Source organism: Falco rusticolus, chromosome 5, assembly GCF_015220075.1.
Source record: "Falco rusticolus isolate bFalRus1 chromosome 5, bFalRus1.pri, whole genome shotgun sequence".
Taxonomy (NCBI): Eukaryota; Metazoa; Chordata; class Aves; order Falconiformes; family Falconidae; genus Falco; species Falco rusticolus.
The window spans coordinates 31,350,101-31,369,792 of record NC_051191.1 but is presented as its reverse complement, the minus strand read 5'-3'; the positions used below and the strand labels follow the sequence as shown (position 1 = coordinate 31,369,792).

The 19,692-nt window shown below is 42.1% G+C and overlaps 1 protein-coding gene and 1 long non-coding RNA gene across 5 annotated transcripts in view; one reads left to right on the top strand and one right to left on the bottom strand.

Moving 5' to 3' along the window:
* Positions 1-5,160: 5,160 nt before the first annotated feature.
* LOC119148834 lies at positions 5,161-7,594 on the bottom strand. Its single transcript, XR_005104504.1, has 3 exons — positions 7,234-7,594; positions 6,767-6,844; positions 5,161-5,476 (listed from the first exon to the last, which is right to left on the bottom strand). It is a non-coding gene; the product is annotated as an uncharacterized LOC119148834 (long non-coding RNA).
* A 185-nt stretch (positions 7,595-7,779) lies between these two features.
* The window catches only part of SYT1 (synaptotagmin 1), a 357,438-nt gene continuing 345,525 nt past the window's right edge, over positions 7,780-19,692 (top strand). For 3 of the 4 annotated variants that reach the window (XM_037390039.1, XM_037390038.1, XM_037390040.1), the window contains exon 1: positions 7,781-8,132. The gene's annotated coding sequence lies outside the window, so the exon portion shown is untranslated. Of the gene's footprint in view, positions 8,133-19,692 lie in introns of all 4 variants that reach the window. The other variant, XM_037390041.1, reaches the window with a different exon arrangement.

Sequence of the window (19,692 nt, the reverse complement as noted above, 5' to 3'; positions counted from 1 at the left end):
TTTGTAGTATGGCAGTGAAGGTTAGAGGTCCTTTCATAAGGGTACATAGGTTGCTGGGATCCTTTTGGAGGACCATAAGCTGGCCAGACATGGTATAGTAGCATCCATAGTGAAGAGAGCCAAAACACACCAAAAGCATCAGCTGGCCTCTGCACTCGTGCTATGAGATGCCTTTTCTAGGAGAGCTTCTGAATGTGTTCACCAACATATAGGGAGTACAGAAAGTCAGATGGACTATGAGTCACTGGCAAAAACTGGGAGTGCAAAAACACAACAGCATTTACATACCGACAAGACATTTGGTCAGACCATTTTTCATGTTCTGATCATCACTAGGGGTTCGATGTGTTTTTTCAGGGCAGGTCTCCCAACAACAGTGTGAGGCTGCCCAGCTCCAGACACAGTGAATATATTGTCATTGTGACTCCTGTAATCTATCGGTGCTCAGCCTACAGAGTTGAGCGTGTCACCATAAATGAGACATTAGATTGTAATTAAACTGGCAATTAAACTGTAAATAACTTCAGCAAATAACCTTTTTTTCCTCAAAGAAAACTGTCAAGTTTTTTTTAGAAGTGACTGCAGGAAAAATCAAACAATTTCTATTTAAATTAGAGTACAAGGGAAGGCAGACTACTATAAAGAGTTTGGAAAAAGTCAAACGTGGACATTTTTATGAACTCCTGTAAGAAAAAAATTGCATGACCAGTTTCCTTAAAAAAAATATCAATTGGTCAGAGATAAAGCTTAGTAACTTTCAGAGGGAAAGCCAAACTGAAGACTTAGTTAATAAAAAAACCTTAGCATTGAACAGGTCTTTTTAAACTTAGGAGGAATGACTGTTGCTCTAATAAATCCCTGAGGTTATTCTGCAGATACCTTCATATTTATGAAGGAATAATAATGATAATGCCTTTCTGTGATTATGGTGGGGAAAGTGTGGGTCATAGATTCCAGCAGAAGGAAGAACGCTAAGGCATGAAGGAGTCCACTGTAAGTCTCAGAATAACTTAATCTAGGCTCTCATCTTCAGAAAGAACATTTTAATTTAGAGTTTCAACATCAAAGACCATATGAAATCACCATTTCTTTGAAAATCCACACTTAAGGACAAGAAGATATTGGCCAAAATCCTTAAACTAATTAGTACCAAACACTCCTCTGGGCTGAACTTTTCCCTAGGATCAAATTACTGAGCTTAAGCTAGCAAGCTCTTAGTCCGACTTCAGTGTGGGCAAGAATGAGCTTCTAGTGATGAGAACCTTTATTATCTCCATCCTAAATTGCTTTTTAGTCTGTTTTTATTCTTTTTTTCCCCCCTTCTATCCATTAAGTAACATTCCTTACTAGTTACTTCTGTTCACATACAAACAAGAACTAAAACCAAACCGACGACTTGGCAATTTTCCATTCCTCAGCAGGGAACAATCTATTACTGTACTTCATCTTCAGTCATAACTCTGACTGTAGATTTTATCTCCATCCCTAAGAGAAAAGGAACAATCCTGATTCTTGCAGAAAAAGGTCTAATATCAAGGCTGAAGAGGACGATTGTGATGGTCCAGATCACTTCTCACTTAGGACTGGCAAAGTTATCACAAAATACATTCCCGGATGAACAGGAAGGACAGAGAAGAAGGAAGGTAAGAGGACTGGCAACTAAAGAGGTCAAAAGCAAAAAACTAGGAAGGTGATAGGGGATTCTCATTCACAGATTTATGAGCAGCTGAGGAAGATGATCTTGCTCCAGACTAAGTAAAAACTATTGAGTAAGGAAGAAGCTATGTCCCCAGTGTGCAAGTGGAATCTCTGCTCCCTTAAAACATCGTATTTAAACTCACGACTTGAATTAAAATTATGCACTGCTACATTAACTTCTTTGGATCTCTATTATAGCTTGATTTATAGAAAATAGCAGTCATGGAAACTGCTTTTAAAACAGCAGGTCTTACTACAGGTTTATACCTGTATGACTGAGGAGAATTAAGTTCACTGGGCAGGATTTATTTTTGCTTTGCCTAAGCTTTTAAAAAGCAAGAAAGGTCTTTTTCACATTAACATATTTTAATGATTAAAAATGCAGCTTTGACTTGGATAAATATCTATCAAGGTTTGCAGAAGAGACATTACCATTGACCTTATCATCTTAACAACACTGTTCCAGTTGGAGAGCTCTATTCCCTTCTTATTCTTATGTAATTTGAAGGCTATGGCATACGCTATAGAAAAAGCAATATGCGAAACAAAACAAGCCTTTTAGTTTGAAAACAAAATGGTGCTGCTGACAGACAAAATTACCAGAGGCAACTAGTTTACCGTATTGCATACTGGCTCAAACATAGCTGTGAAGAAACTGAAATTAAAATTTCTTTTTGTCTAATTATATTAATGATATATAATTTTCAGTTCATTCAGCCATGTGTTCTGCAAGCTTTTAAGCTCAACAGTAGTCTAAACATCAGAATTGTACAGTGACTGCATTCCTGTAAGAGAAGTAAATAAATCTAAAAAAGAACGGACAGAAAACATTATGAAAAGGTGACTTCTGTAAAAAAAACCCTCACACCTTTATGATTTGGCATTTTAAATATGAATACCACGGTAACTTCACTGTGCCCTTGAAAGAAATGATAGTGTGAGCTAAATGAAAAAAAAACCCTACAAACAACAGAACCTTGAGAATTATCTATCAGACTACTGATATTCAAAAGTATTTTCTGAAATTCAGAATACATTAAGTAGTTTTTTACCCTAGTAACTCTGTCCCATTTTTAATTCCCATGGTCAGAAGCATGGCAGAACTGCCCATGCTCCATGGCTGGGCTGGCTTTCTGTTTCTTTGTTACATGTCTGCTGCATGTTGAAGGTTTTGTGCAGATCACAAATAAGAGACATGAAATTCAGGCAGCCTGAAGCCACAAGATTTTACCTACATTTCAGTATTATATTCTAATGCATGTATTATTCACCCTCCACTCTCAGGTTGGTGTAAATATAAGCATATTTTGCACTTACCAGGCAAATCATTTGAGTCTCTCAAATCAGAGTTATCCCTGTTTTGTACTGGAGACAATGGAATGTCCTCTTTTATGCACATTGTGACAATTAGCGGATCCATTTGAAAACACCTTGTTTAAGTCTCGACCCTCTTCTCAGGGGTAACAGTGACTGCCATTAGACAGCTCTTCCTCGCGTTTTGTGAAGGTCAGCTCCACAAAATTAAATTAGAAATCCCACCTCCCATTCTTTTTATTACATAGACATCCGTATGATGCATATGCTCACCAGTGATTGGAAATTTTACACCGGGGAAGCCATAATGTCTACCACCATAAGGTAAGATCCAAGACTGATAATATCTGGGCACTCTGGAAGCTAACGGTTCAGTTAGTTTGTCATTTTATATAGTAGATTCTGCCTGAAAAGAAAACCAGGACATCAGTCCAGTTTGTCCTACCTGCACCGAAAATGCGTTTTTTCTGGAATACCACTCTGAGCACCACTTGGTGAAAACTGATTTTCAAAGTGGGGAGGAGTATTAAGGATGCAGGCTTGTCAACCCAAAAGAGAATCCCTGAACTAGGGGCACCATCTACAGGGGAACAGACTGATACTGACTCAGATCTGTCCTTGTGTTACAGAGCTGACATCTATCAAAGCATATGCAGGTTTGTTTGACTACACTTGAACACTCTGGTAAAAGAGTAATTCCATTTTAATTTTCTTCTATGCTGTCACAGCATCCAGGGGCCCTGGGCGCAGAGCAGGAGCTCTCTGTGTCAGCTGCTATACAAATGCAGATTAAAAGAGACCATCTCTGCCTAAACAACTTGGAAGCAGCAGCTGATGTGTACGGAACAAACACAAGAAAACAATGAAATCAAATGGCAAATTGAGACAAACATCAGTCAGCAGAATAACAAGTTCTTTGATTTTACCCCTGTGATTTTTATCTAGAATCAAAACCAACCCAAAACCTCAATAGTTGTTTTCCACTCCCTCTATCCAACTCACAGTCTCACACATCGCTCCAAAAATCATCTTCAAAGACCTACTTCATATGGTTTTGTTAGTTGTGTATAGCTGAATAGTTTACTATTTATTCGTTTTACTGAAGCTTAATTCACACTTTTGGGACTCAGCTTCCTCTTTCATGTCTTTCAGGTTCTCCTGATGTAGAGTTGGCTTCCTGACTGGGAATGCGCCTTCTAAACACACCATCATCAGCCGGTATGTGTTACACAAACTTTACTGAAACCAAGCGTGGGACAACAGGGCACTAAAATGGGATTCCAAATTTTTAATTTTCAGCTGTACATACCAGCCCTTGGATTCCCCGTCAACTGGGAAAAAAAAAACTGAGAGCGGGCGTTTCATCTGCTAAAAGAAGTATCATAATGCAATTGGATCTTCCTTTGAAAAGCTGTCCCATTTCCCTAAGCACAAGACAATTTCTTTGTCTTCAGGCAAACAAACTACTCTCAAAATAAAAATCTTGAGGATAGGAAAGATCAAAACAAAAGGGAAACCAGGAAAAAAATAACATGACCATGAAGAACAAAGTAAAAGCATCTTTCTGTTCAAAACAGGTACCTGAGATCTTGGACAAGACAAGGCTAGTGAATAATTTCATCATGACAATCACAGTTCAGTCCTTGTTAAGTTTCCAGTTCTAGACTCTCCCTGGTAAGTAAATTAACATGCCATCATTATCATTTACTCATTCACCTGCCACTGGTGTGCCCTCATGATTTATATGACTTCCCATCTTGAACATCTAATTGTGGCAGTTGTGGTCCTTGGTCACCAAAGGACGACGTCCAAAAGAAAACGGATGACAGCTTGGGCCTAAAGCCAGAGCTCTGATTGCTGTTTTTGATGTGCTACAATTGTTGTTGCTCCTGAACTTGCCTCAGTTCAGTGACTGTAATTCTAGTATCTGCCCTTTATATGTCATAAAACTCGCCAGGATAGGCCTGAAAATATTTTGGTTTCACTGGCTTTGGCCCAGGGTTTTGCCACCTTTATGGAGCAAGCAGGAGTCTTTTACTTTCAAAACCTAGTGTTTATGGCTCATATCGCTTTCTAATCTTGAAGGTTTTATCTTGAAGTCATAGTATACAGAGAGTAAAAAATAAAAATGGCAAAGACAAACATTGCACCATTTCTGGTCTCGCTTTTTTATTCAGATACTTCCCAGATGCTCGTCAACCTTTGGCTCAGTCAAAGTCTAAATTAAAAGCAAGGAATATGAAGGATATAACAGAGTCTTGTTCTTCATTTCTATTCGGTACGTTTCCTGATGGCACTTCCAAATAGTAGACACTATTTAAAATTCTTTTGATGCACTAATGCACATAAAACCAAAACAAAATGAAACAAAATAGGTCTTGGGTTTAGAACATAATTCCTTCTGGATTTGCATGTTTCTTCTTTTTTTCTCATGATAGGATACCTTCTTCTTCCCTGAACACAACTGTGGAAGACATAACAACAGTAATTACAATGATCTGTGTTTTCTGAGTTTAATGGCTAGGACTTGGTTAGCACTCCAAGCATTCATCAAATGGCTCCTGAGCTCCTCTAGCACGTCCTTGCCCATTATCGTCCAAGTTTCACAGATTCCTTTGGTTTTATTAACGTCATGACTGGACAGCAACTACCCATTTCTTTGAGGATGCAGTAGTGAAATAAAACTTCCTCACAGGACTGGAGACATCCTGTATGAATAAGCTTTTGGGTACAAAAGGAACTGAAGGAAGTATGTGTGCTAGAAGGAATGCAACCTTTGCAGCAATTTCTCCACTGCAAATTACCAAGCTTAGAAAAGATTAGGAGAAATCTCTCCTACCACTCTCCTAGCCCCTACCGCACCTGCCTTTTTTTTTTTTTTTTTTTTTTTTTTTTTTTTTAATCTAGCAGAATAAACACCTATGGACTAAAACAGAGAGTGAGAAAGTGATGGTATACTCCTCAGGGCTACTGCCAGACAGCATTTCTGTTCTGTACTGTCTATACACTAAGAGAGGGCTGTTAGGCTTATGTGAAGTTTCTTGTCTTTACTTAAATACTAAGACAGAGTATGATGTGTCATGCCTTGCGAATGCCAGACTCCCACAGACTTCTGGCTGTGTGGCTGTTAGGAACACAGCATCAGGTTCTCATAATCAGTAGCATTGAAATGTGTGGGTTTTTTAACTGACCAGATAAATGATCCTAGAGAAAACAGTTCTTGATATCTATTGTATTGGGAGAGAGAAAACAACCACACTTTTAAATCACACAGGGTGATCTGGGCACGCAGGCGACAGCTTCTGCATATGCAGTTTAGATTACGGTGGTCCCTCCTTTCCCTAGGTTAGCTAGAGCCGGTATTTGCTTTCCTTTTCCCTTTCTCCTCTCATGACCTAATGTGCTCATATAAAAAAACCTCATATTGTGACTAATAGACCTGAAAACGTATGTCCAGCACTGACAAAATGCGTATTTGAACTGAATTGGAAAATGGCTGTGATTTTTAGAAGCAAATCACACCATGAAGGCATGGGTGGGGAATGGCAGGACGACGTTCTGTTGAAGGCACAGTAAGTTACTTAGGGAATGTGGGAGCCTTCCAACTTGCTCAGTTACTCACTAATGATGGCATACGGGCTCCTCTCTTTGCCAACATTTGCTATTTATCATATTAAGATGTAATTCAGGTAACTTTCTCTCTCACGTACTAAATGTAACCAACTAAATGGTTGTGGAATACATTACTACTTACTCAAGTTTTCTTAGAAATTCAGCAGGATCCCGTAGTACTGTGCATCAAGCCCGGGCTGGAACCTGTATGTTTGGTACCCTGTGAACAATTAAAGGTTATGGGCAACTCTTGCATAAGTACCACACTATTATTTTACAGTTTTTCACATAAAATTATGTTTTCCTCCCGTGCCTTTGAGGGTGCAGATGCAACAATAATATACGCTGAAGAACAAAGAACTTTAGTCTGTTGTGTTTTTAAAAGCTGAGCTTACATCTAAATCTATTTCCATTTCCCTCTGGAACTGGAGCAGCTTTTTATGTTATATTAAACATTAGACAAATAGGGTAGATCTAATTAAAAGTTGAAGAAATGTGCTTCCCTTAATTGAATTTGCTACAGTTACATTTTGCAGACCAACGTTAATCAAAGCTCCAGTTCAGAGTGGATGGATCAAGGGAATTAAGTTAACCCTCGCATGCCCTTACCTGAACACGCGATACGGTCTGCTCTCGCATAAGCCACTGACGCCAAACACGACTCCCCGCTCAGTCGCGACTGCCCGGCGCAGGCTGCCCAAGGGCCCACCGGAGCGGGAGGGCCGCGCACCGCAGGCCCGTTAAAAGTACCGAGTACGGCGGGACTGCGGCAGCGCCGGGCGAGGGGCGCCGCCCCCGCTCCCCGTCGCCCCCGGAGCGCCCCGCAGGCGGCGCCGCGCCCTGCACGGGGCACACAGGTCACCCGACGGCCGCCGCGGCTGTGGCACGGCGCCTCGTGCCGCCCGGCGGCGGCCCCGCGGCGGCCCCGGGGGCCGCGGTGCCAGCCCCGGCCGCCATGCGCGGGGATGCCCTCGCCCTCCTCCTCCTCCTCCTCCTCCTCCTCCTCCCCCGCCTGCCGCTGGCCGGCCCCGCCCGACGGGGCAGACAGGGACCGCGCGGCCGTGGGATGGGCGAGGCCGGCGCGGCGGCTCCACCCATGGTGGGCGCCGTCCGATTGGCTGGCGGAGCCCGTCTCCCCGCCCCCCAGCCAATGAGGGCGGCGGGCCGGGGGTGATGGGCTGCTTCTCGCGGGAGGGATTCCTGGAGACGCTGCAGTGTGGCGGCGCTCCCGGCGCCGCGCATCCCCCGTGCCGCCTCCGCCTCCCCGCCCGCCTTGCCTTGCCTTGCCCTGCCCGCCGGCGGCCGCTGCCGCTGAAACTTAGAGCCCGGCGCGCCGCCAGCCCGCCGAGCGCAGGGGGCTGGGGCAGCTTGCCTGCCGTGCGCGGGGGCGGTCCACCGCGCACCTCGCCGGCCACCGCAGCCTCGCCCCGGGAGGGGCCCGGGCGCGCGTGGGGCCGCCGCGGGGGGAGGCTGAAGGGCGAACCGGCTGCACCCGCCGCGGTTGCCAGGTAAGGTAGCGCTCCGGGGCTGCCGCGCCCGGGCGGCGTCGCCTTGGGCGGGGGGGTGGGTGTGGGGGGGGTGGGCTCCGCTGCGTGGGCGGGGGGAGAGCACATGCTGGGGGGCGGCTGGCGGCGCCGCCTGCCCGGCGGCTCTGCCCGCAGCTGCCGGGGGCCCGCCCCCGGGGCTCTCCCGCGGGGGGCGGCTCAGACAAAGGGGGCGCCCGCGCCCCCCGCCCCCCTCCGCCACCGTGCTCCGCCGTCGCCCCCCGCCCCGGCTGTGGCAGTGGGGCGCCGCCCGCCCGCCCCCCGCCCCTCCCCGCCGCTGCCCGGGGGCGGCCGCCGGGCCAACTTGCCTCTCCGGGTGTCACCCGGGTGCCGCCGCTCCCGGCAGGGCGGTGTGTCCCGGCGGCGGGCGGGGGGCGCACCGCCGTTCCTGCCCCGGCCCCCGCGGGCAGCGTCCAGCCGCTTGGGTGTCAGTTCCCAACAGCCTTTCCTGTCCTGCTCGGAGGGGCTGTCAGCCGACTGCGTGTCCTTCCCGTGCGATCCCGGTTTGTGCCCTCGGACGTTATTACCGTCGTTTTACCGAGTACCGCCCGCCTGGCCGTGCTTTCGGGTGCGTTACGGGCAGTTCGTAGGCGCACGCGGCATGGATCGGGGCTCAGCGCTCTGCTTTAAAGTTAATAATCGCCTATCAAACTCTGCTAGGCAGAGCAGTGAGAAAGTGGCAAAGAATGTTAATATTTCTTTTGTTTTTAGTCGTCTGGAATAAAGATGTCAAAGACTACCGGCTTCTGGTAGTCAGTATAGTAAGTAAATTAAATGTAGTCATTGGAATGAGCCTTTATGGCACTCTCAACAATCTGTAATTCAATCATCTCTGATATGAGCTGCCTTTTGCTATTATTCATCAGACCCAGCTGAGTGATTTCTGTCAGATGGGAAGTGGTAGAGAGAAATCTCTAGGTAAATGTAACTGAAAAAGCTTTCCAAGCGGAGTCCTAAATGAGCGCAGAAAAGCACTTGGCCACAATCTCGAGACAGATGTTAGCATCCAAATAAATAATTTCTTTTGATTGTCCGGGGGATGTCAAGGCTGATTTTCCTTATTTAATAGCCATTTGCAGGTGAAGAGGGAGCTCTGCGTTTATTACCTTGTAAACTCGATGCAAAATGCTGTAATGCAATAATATTTCACTGTCTCTGAAATAATATTTTCTGTACAAAGGTCGGTAGAGTAATTTTAGATACACATACATGTTGTAGACCTCAACTAGACTACTAATCAGCCATGGCAATATTGATCCTCTGAGCAGCTATGCAGTGTGCCGTCGGTATTGTGTGTTAATCTATTACATGCTGTTTAAACTGCTTTATTGTGAGAGAGAGTTGCTTCATCCTAAGAGGCAGAAGATGATCATTGGAGACCTGAGGGGAGGCTCCTTTCTCTGGTGGGCTGACATTTAGAGTTACAGATGAGCAATTGTTTCAGGAGTGACCCTGAGAAGGGGAGGGGGAGCTTCTGGGTGCAAGGACAAGTAGGCAGCAAACTCATTTGCTTTGTGAGGATGTGAAATGACATCTCTAGCTATGCTTAAGTAAACCCGCTCAGGAAAAGTGTAAGGAGATTCCACGTGTGTCTAGAATAGTATTTTCTTGCCTGTCTGGGAAACAAATGACCTGATCTTATGTCTTAAGAGTCAAACATGCGTATCTCTTCCAAGCTTTTTGGAATTGTAGTTCTATTAGTAGTGTTTGAGGGGAATATACTTTTACGTGGTCTGACCCTTGGCTTGTGGTATAGTTGCTCAAAATCTGTATGCGTGCAATTCATAAATTGAAACTATATAGCTTAAAAACACAGTGTAGGCAGCTTGAGTGAGAAGAGATAATTTAAAAAAGAACCACAGGGCAGAAGATAATGACATACTGTAGAAAATAATCATACTCCCGCACTTGCAAAAGCATGATATGCTCCAGTGTAGCCATTTCATACAAGCCCAATTTTCCCTCGCATTAAGAGTGCCTAAGTGAGCCTTATTAATGTTTGATGCAAAATATGTTAAATCCATTTTAAGGATTGATACTGGAATTTAAAGAGGTAGCTCACAGACTTAGAGCATTTCTAATACTTCCCCAGAACAAATGTGAAAAATAATAATTTACCACGTATGCCATAGCAGTGCAAGTGGGATATAGCCTTCTCTAACAGTGATGGCCAAGAAGCCCTTTAAAACCATATATACTAAACCAGCGTTTCATTTAACAATCTGAAATGTTCTCTTACCTTGATCATAACTTAAATCAGATACAAGAGCCCAGAAAATGTTCAGTGTTGGTTAGAGTGGTAGTCAAGAAGGTGTGAGATAAGGGAAAGTTCTGTTTATCAGAAACGTAGGGGAAAACAATCTATACTTTTCTAGCTAGCATAGAGACCGGAAGCATAAAATCAATTTTTATGGTCTTTCGGCAGGGCTGGCTGTAATAAGTAAAAAGGAGCAGCTTAGTGTCTTGGCAGAAGTTTTTAAGCCACTCGGCTATACAGAACTCTGTTAGTTGATGTTTCCTCCCATGAAAATGAAGCTCTTATTTATTATATCGCAGTCTTTTCTTGTCCATTCAGCAGTCTGATTACAATTTTGAAAATATGCGTGAGTGTGTATGTGTTTAAATGTGTATATAAGTATAAAACCACATAAATTCTTACTGGGAACTGCATTCCGAATAGGAGTGCATGGAACCTTGTATTACCTGATGTGGAAGAGACATCAAAGTTTGCAATACAATGGAAAAGGACAAGAAAATACTTCTGCGTATCCAGAAGAAAAGCATGGAGGAATTACCATGATCTCCTTCCCTCTGCTGGTGATGCCTATGTAAATGTGCAGTTTCACAAAGAGAAATACTTAATCGTTTGATTTACTTTGATTCTCTATAGAATGTTTCTTTTAAACATTACTCGGTATCTAGGAAGAAGCTTAATTAGAAATACACATGAGGGAGGCTTGTTAGCCTGTTACGCATTTTTGCATACGGCTGAAATTTACTAAGGATACTTGAGGTTAAAATAAAAGCATTTGCCAGACTGAATAAGCAAAGCATTATGTTAAATATTTTCAGGATTGTTAGGTACAAATGACCTCTTTGCTAGAGCAAGCTTTGCTCCCTCCGCATACACCCCAGTAAGGGGCAGGGGGAGGCTGGGAGATGCTGGCTATACTGTTCCATCTGTCACAGAAATGCCAATACCAAAGCAGAATGCATTAGGAGGAGGAAAACTGACAAGAGCTCTTCATGATTTCTTCTGGTGAGAGGATAAGAGCTGGTTACAGGCGATCGCTTTCGGTGACTACATGGGCTAGCAGAGTGATTTGTACAAGCAGCGTGTAGAAAAAGTTGTCTCGTTTAAATGAAATAAATATTTGTTTCCTGAGGCATGTAATGACCAAAAGCTAGATAGGAGCGCTAATAATAAAAACGTCTCTAAGTGTTGCTTTTGACAAATGTCTGATCAGAGTGTTTTGGAGGCTGGCTTTTCTATCCCCCACTCCCCGCCCCCCCCCTCCCCCCCCCCCCCCCCCCCGCCCCCAGTGACTTAAGGAGTAGCTCTTCATGGGTCTTCCATTTCCTACAAATGCTTATGAGAGCGTTGATTATTTCTCTTAATCTGTTCTTATCACTGCTAGTCTGGAGGTATTTCCCCAGAACAGCAGGCACTAAACACTTCTCCATCCTAGTGGGAGTGATGTTGCCATCTTTTAAATTCTCAGAGGTTTGTCAACTCGGGATGGCATTTCTCTTTTCTGGCCATCCCTAAAGATGCTGGGAGAAACGTGTCAGAACACAAAGTAAATCTTGAATGTCTCTGTGTGGTGTAGTTGTCTGATAAGCTACTAATATTTATATTGATCTCCTAAATGGAAGACCATACACTTCTTTTTTTTTTTTAAAAAAAAAGAAGTGTCACCAGAAATTATCTAAACAATTTGTTACTCATCAGCTCTGAATAATTATATTAATATACTATTTCAGGAAAATAAACTTTTACTTTAGAAGTGGCTAAAAACAATTTGGTTACTTTAATGATGCTGTCTGTAAGTTTCCCCGATCATTATTCAGGATTTATGGTAGTAGCCAAAGGTACTATAGTAGTTTTAATACTGTAGCCATGATTGTAGTTACTAGGTAGTATGGTACCTCACATATATGAGGATACATGCCTCAAAGCTGCTCAGTGATGATTTAATGAAGTTGATTAAAACTCATTTACAGGTTTTGCTTTGTACTTTTATATTAAGGGTATTGTTTTTCTATGGGTGATTGAAAAATCAGTGTAGCAGTTGCAATAGGGGAAAGCTGGTAACCATTACCCAGCTTGGCTCAGAGACTGTTTGCCTGCAAGTTTACTCATGTCCATGTGTTTGAATAACCATGTAGATGTGGCAGTTGAGAATAATTGGAGTGCTTTTGTGGAAGGTGCTGTGGAAATCAACTGTTTGCCAAGGAATCTTTATCTGATTCAGATCCCTGCCTCTAACAGCCGTATATTTTCTAGAAAAAGTGTATGCATACACCATCAACAAGTGGACATGAGACAAATTTGGAATGCTTAATGGTCACTTGTAACACATAGTTTAATTAATTACATTTTTTTAATTTCTTTCCAAAGCTGTGAAGAGTATTTCTTCATAAACATCTAGGTTTTTATCATAAAATCTTAAGAATATGTGACAGCTACGAGTGGTTTGCAGTTTTGGGCTTTTTTTTTTTAAAGCTAAATGTGGAAACAAGGAAAACTTGGTGTGTTGTTTCAATAGAAGACACAAGCTACTGGAGAACAGTTGAGGGTTAAAGATGGATAGTGTAATACATCCGAATCAAAACAGTTTTGAAAGTGTGTTGTTTTTTTTTTTTGTTGTTGTTAAAAAAGGGCTGTTCTGTTTCTTGTTGAAATTTTAAGCTTTTGTGTTTTGACTTCAGTAAGATATTTGATTTAGCTTAGGGTGATGTTCTGAGTATAAGAAATAATATTGTAGAAAGGAACCATTGTCCGTGTGAACAGATTAAAATTTTTTTACTTGATAGATTGCAGAAGATAGAGTGTATGGGGAATCGCCATCTCCATTATTCCAACTCCATTCATTATCCTTAACAATCATCTGGAATAATATGCAGACTCCATGAGAATACTTTTGATTTTTTTTGGTGCCAATTTCATTAAGAAGGTTGGAAAAAGTGCTATTATAGACCTACTTAATTTGGCTTCTCCTCCTACATCTGAAGAGGTATTTTAACAAAGTGAATTGTAATACTTTTGCCTACTTCAGTAAAAAAACAGTGATTTCCCCATGAAGATGGCTCTGAGAAAAGACTTAGGGTTACATCCAGGGAGTATCTTCTGTCTTTATTTTAAAAAGTGGTGAAGTCATGTGGACCTGTAAACACTGAAGTGTTGAGAGTAGGGGAGTTGCCCAACTTCAAAAAGGGTTCTGGACGACTAGAATTAGTTTAGAGAAGGGACCCAGAAGTTGTCATTTCAGATGTGCTAAATCTGTTTCTTAATGAGACTTCTAAAAGCTTACCATTCTCTGTGGCAAGCTGTATATGCTGGGAACTTCCTTGATTGCCGCACAGTAAAAATACTGGTATGGAACTGTTCTGTAGTACATAAAAGTTCACACAGCAGCCTGGTCGGGCATGCAAGCTACAAGAGCTCAGATTGGAAATAAGGTGTCGATCTCTTATCTATCAGAGTAGCAAGTGTATGGACCATTTTACAGAGATGACAATTTTCTGCCTGGAGTTTAACTTTTAACTAGACCAGGTACGAGTTCTAGATTTGGTATAGAAACTGCTGGTTTTCTGATTTGTGTTAATCCATGAGAACAGAGTAGATAATCAGCTCTCCTTCTGGCCTTGAAATCACCAACCCATTGAACTTGCTGCCATTAACTCCTATTGTGTCTCTTGGATTAAACGATTATTATTTTTTTTTTTGTAAAAGGTGATGACATGCTATTTGTGTAGTGTGAAGAGATTCTGTCTGAATTTCTCTTAAGCTGCCCTTGTATGTTATAATCCTATTTTGTCCCATCTTACCGACAAGAAGTTCCTATTTATTTATCTAACTGGTGTTAATCTTTGGGACCTGATTTAAAGCCCACTGAAACTGATATCTGTTCCTTCCATTTATTTTGTTCCTCTGATGTGTCCTAAAACTAGAAATTGTGCTTAATAATAGGAATTCTGTTTAAAAAGGGAATGCCTGTTGGCCTTTCCAATGTGGAAGGGCAAGTACCATGTGTCCCCTTGGTCTGGCTTGAACTTGTGTGAATATGCCTGGGTTAGTCTGCAGGTGCCCATCAGCTGGGAGCTACCTGGAGGGCTGGGTGCTGCCAAACCCCTTCTGGAGCTGGCCTTGCAGGTGGCAGTTGTTGTGCCTGGTATGTGCCATGGAAGCCTGGCATGAATCTGCTTTGCACCAGGATAAGCTTGTTTTGGTGAGGATCTTCCATGTCCCCTTTCCATGTGTCTGTGGTTAATTGGTGGTTGGTAATGCAGCAGGTGTCTCTTACCGGGGGATGCAGCTCTAGGCTTACCTTTGAGAGGGTCATCCCACAGAATTGCGTAGTCCAGGCGAGGGTGGAAGGCAGACCCGTTTTTGACTGTGAGTGGAGTGATGGTTGTATAGCAGAATTTCAGGATGCTGAAACTAAAGTTTACCTCTTTTCTAACAGCCTAAGTGTTTAATTAAAAATATATTTGTTAAACATTGCATTTGATAACTACATCTGGGACATATTTCTTCTGAGGCAATATTAATATCTGACAGTAGATGCCTTTTTGTCTTTTTTCCATAGGTTTAATTTCATCTTAGCTGTTTTTCATACACTAATAGCAAGAAGCTGCCTTCTACTTCCTCTTCAGATGCAGGTTTTTTTACTTCAAGCTTTGTTAGCTGACTTAGCTGCTAGTTAAAGCAGAAAACCCCCAGGAAATACCCATGTGACCTTGACAGAGGTCAGTTGCTTCTTCGTGGTATGATGTAGCTGTAGAAGTTAAAAGCAGTGAAGGTCTTGTATGTTTGTTTCATTTTTGCAAACTGTGCATAATAGGATTGAAAGGTTTGTTTAATGTGTATTTAGTGCTCATTTAGCTCACTAAGAAAATGTCAAAAGTGAAAAACCTGGGACAGAACCATCTGAAGTCATGTGCTGTGTTTTTTTCCTGCATTTGGTGTTTTCAAAACATATGTCCACTTCCAGTAATGACTTGGACCTGCTTTAATACCTGATATGCAAATATTGGCTTTACAAATCATACACTGGCTAGTAATTTTGCACTGTTTGCTCTAGAATAAATTACTCTTTATAAATATTGATGGAAGTTTTGTGTTATAGGTGAGCAAGGCATAAAGCTCACTATCAAAATTGGCATTTTAGAAAAGAATAATAGTAATAAATATTTTATCTCAATATCAAGCAGCTTTTGAACTGAGTACTGTTTATTCATGTAGTGTCAATTGGCTTCTGAAGCGACCACCAGCCTAATGTCCATTAAAGGTGATGAATTAAACTTCTGTAGTCACAGGAGAGGCTGTCTCCGCTGTAACTGAAGGATTCCAATGTATTCTTAAAACCAAAACCTTTTTCTGCCTTTCCGGATAGCTCATTGATATCTGTACCCATCAACAGAGTTCCAAAATGTATGTGTTGCATATAGGTGAAAGCAAAAGTAATTTGCACAGTTTTAATGGAACTTGTCAATATTACTCTATATAGCTTTTTCAAAATTCCTTTTAGTATTAACGTGAAACTGGGAGCATTTAATTTGCTTTGGGTTGAAATATGTCTTTTAATATGGCTCTGCTCTTCAGCTACTTCTAGAACAATTTACATTGAGTTCAATGGTGTTAACTGATTTCACAGAATAAAGCTAAATTATTTTCTGGAAGAGATTATCACATGGCACGCCTTAGTCTGTGATGTTACTGCCTTCTCTCACTCAGTTCTGTGACCTTTTCTGTGATGAAGAAAAGTAATCTCTTCTGGGGAGGTAAAACCCAAATCTCTTAGCATAGTTTGCAGTGTTGGCTTTAGATGTTTTAAGTAAGTGAACGTGTGAATTTGAAAGGATGAACCCAAGGGTGGACAGAAGGCCATAAGTGGTTGTAGTGGGTGCTGAGCCTGGCTGCAGACATATTCAGATTGTTTTAGTTAACAGATTATTTAAGGTTTATTCTTCTATTAGGCCAAATTGGCTATTTCATGGGTCCTTTTTAAGATAACTGGATTGAGGGTTCTGAATAGCTTAGGAGTTACGCTGATGAGGTGGTGAAATAACTTATCCTTAAACTGTGAAAAAAAATACTAGTTCAGCCTGTCCTACTTACAGCCATAGTGCTGATAAGATACTGAAAAGGTAGTTGCTTCAGTCTGGCTTACAGGTAGTTGTACTGAGGAAGTTTGAGGTGGGTTGCAAATAATGGAGAACTGTGCTTAGTGTTTGTCTCGTGCTATAGTATTTAGAGAGGGAAAAAAAAAAAAGTAAGGGAATGTACTGAAACTTTCCTACTCTTAAAGCCCACCACCAAGTTTATTAATTGTGATTAGTCAAGTTTGTTGTAGATTAAAGCGATTTCCCCAATATTACTGGGTATATGAGTTTTCTGTATGTATGTGAGATAGTAGGAGTGGGAGGTATTAAAGGTAATGGGCTTAGGAGTGCAGTGGTGAGTGGAGGGGGCTGTAAGTTGTTCAGTGGTGGTCAAAAACTCTGTATGTGTTGGTGCAGAGGTAGAGCTGATCTACATAGACGCTGCACAGCAGGGATGGAACCAAAACCAACATTAGCTGGTTAGTCACAGCAAGTTAGTCTCTGAGACTAACAGGCTATAAGCATATTCAGCATATGGGCTAGCCTCCTTGCAAACGTGCATACAGTCACAGCATGTGCAATAGCTATCAGTTTTAACCGTAGTAAATACATGACTCTTTTGGCTAGATAAGGTGTGCTGAGCGAGCCTGAAACGGGTCCACGCTGAAGTTTTGTCCCCTGTTACAAAGCAACTGCTTCAGGCCACGTTGCTTTTTCCATTGGACTGAGCCTAACACTGTATATCCACATATGGCTCACTTAGACCAGAATTCTTGTTAATGTGTTTCTCAGTGAATCACATTTCCTTTTATTAGATGAGCTGAATTAGACCCTAGAAATTTAGATTATCTTTTTCCTTCAAAGTGCTTACAGATGAGTTGGAAGGCTGCATAAAAAAATAATTTGTTGTCGCCACCCCTTAGAATAGCTAGTTAGGCTTTTAAACCTATTTTGGTTTTGTAGGCTGCTTGCCTGGACACATGGCAGGGGGTGGGGGGGGAGTGTGGGGGAACCAACCCAGTATTTTATTTCTTTGGCAAATATCCTAATGTCTGGTGGGCAAGTTTCTACCTTTTTTTTTTTTTTTTTTTGTATGGAAGATCTGGGGGCGATGGCTCACCTCTCCGCGTCCTCTGTTAATATAGTGAATTCCAAATGTGGGTTGTAACTGGTGTTATCAAGAGCTTCTTCATGTTTGTAAGAAGCAGCGTTTGCTCTGCAGTCCCTTTGGAACAGGGCCTGACATATCTTGTAACGTGTTTATACTGTGCCTAACCTAATAGGATCTAGATCTTTGACTGGGGACGTGGACCGTTGTGCAAAACAAATAATAATTAGCCCAAATGTTGAAGAAGTGCCATTATTTGAGGCCCCTAGAGATCAATAAACAATTCATTGCTGTAACCATATCAACCTTCTCCTTCAAAGGGATTTTAATTGTATCATGGAAACTTCATACTTGAAAATGTGAACGCTTGTCTGTTGGGCACTCTGCTAGATGTAAGTGCATTTTGCTGGTCATTAAGGCTGTACTGTTCATACTAGGGACATGGACACTCAGTTTAGAGATCTAATTAGAAACTATGCAGAGTCATTCTTTACAACCTCTTTACCTTCATCCTGGCATAAATTATGAATTCATCAGTTTTGAGTAGAAAAAACATCCCTGTTTCCCAATAATCTGATACGCCACTTTCCAGTTGAAAACCGGGTAAACTGTTTAGCTTACTTCTGAAGAAAGCTATTTTACGCATAATGCCGTGCTCACAACTGAGATGTGAATTATTTGTAGGTGGGATGATACGAAGAGGCTAGATTTTGGCCTTTTGTGGCCAGAAGGGAATTTATCTGGCATAAAGGAGATAAACTAGTTCCAGCTCCAGTAATACTTAAGAGACTAGCTACTTCATGCCAGAAAGCAATTTCTAAAGGTTTCTATGATAAAGGAATTAGCAGAGTTCTGCTACATCAGCTTCCCCAGTACAGGAGCTAGTTTATCTGTCTGGAGGGTGATGTAATTATTGGAGATTTCTACTCCTTCTTTCAATGAGAAGTTGATACAGGAGAACATCTAGTCCTACTCTGGTACATGATGGTGGAAATGGGTGAAACAAGTTGAAATCTGAAACTGTAACTGCTCAGGTAGCCTGTTTTGAAGGTAGACCTGAAGACTTTGGGTAAACATTTTAGGATTAACTTTTTGTGGCGTGTACAAGTCTGTACACATCGGGTGGTTTATGTTACGTAGGAGCCAATCAAAGTAGTGTCCTATTGATGTGGTGAAACACAAATCCCATATGACAGATGGGGATCAATGGCAGAGGGAGATTAAAGGATGGGATTCATCTCATTTAACTTTAAATAACCTCAGAAGGTGATTCATTTGACCTACCTTAGGCATCTGTCTTGGTTTGAGAGGGACTGCTCTCTGGAGGCATCAGTTCCTTTCCAGTGACTTTAAAACGTCTGGGATCACTAGATGAGACTTAATCATCAATATCTTACTGCAGTTAGTATTACTGTATTTGATTCACAGGAATATGTCAACCTTGGTAGTGCAGTAGCTTTGTGCAAAGGTCTAGGTTTAAAAAAATATTTGGAGATAAATATTTTGCTGTATAGAACAGCAAATTTGTCAGTCTACGGGGTCTGTGCAGTGCTGTCAGGAAAGAATGAACTTTATATCTAGAAGAGGAGTTCTCAATAGTAATGAAAACTACTATCAGCTCCACAGAAAAGTGGACATCTGTTCAGTAAAACTGTAAATTGTATTGGAGGTGGCAATACTTACTCATGGCTATGGGCAGTTTGTTGAAGGTGGTTTGTCTGGTCTGTGCTGATGGAAGTGGGCTTGCATGAAAGGAGGCGCCTTGCATTACTGTGAATCACAACAGTTAAGAGAAATTATTTTCTGAAATTTGAATACTGAAGCTGGTATGGAGAGAGCTGTTGGCTTTGCCAGGCTTTGGATCTTGCCTGAAGCGTGCAGGGGGAGCCAAGCAGATCTGCATAGTTGGTAGCGAGGGAAATGATCACGCTTGACAAAGTATGGGAAGGCTTGTTGTATCACTTCTCCCCTTGTCAGCAAAGCTCTTGGAGGAAAGAAGAAAAGCAGCAGTTCAGGTGTTGCTAGACTGTATGTTTTCCCCTTCTGAACTGCAGTAAGTTTTGCCCCTGAACAGGCATGGTGCTTTGG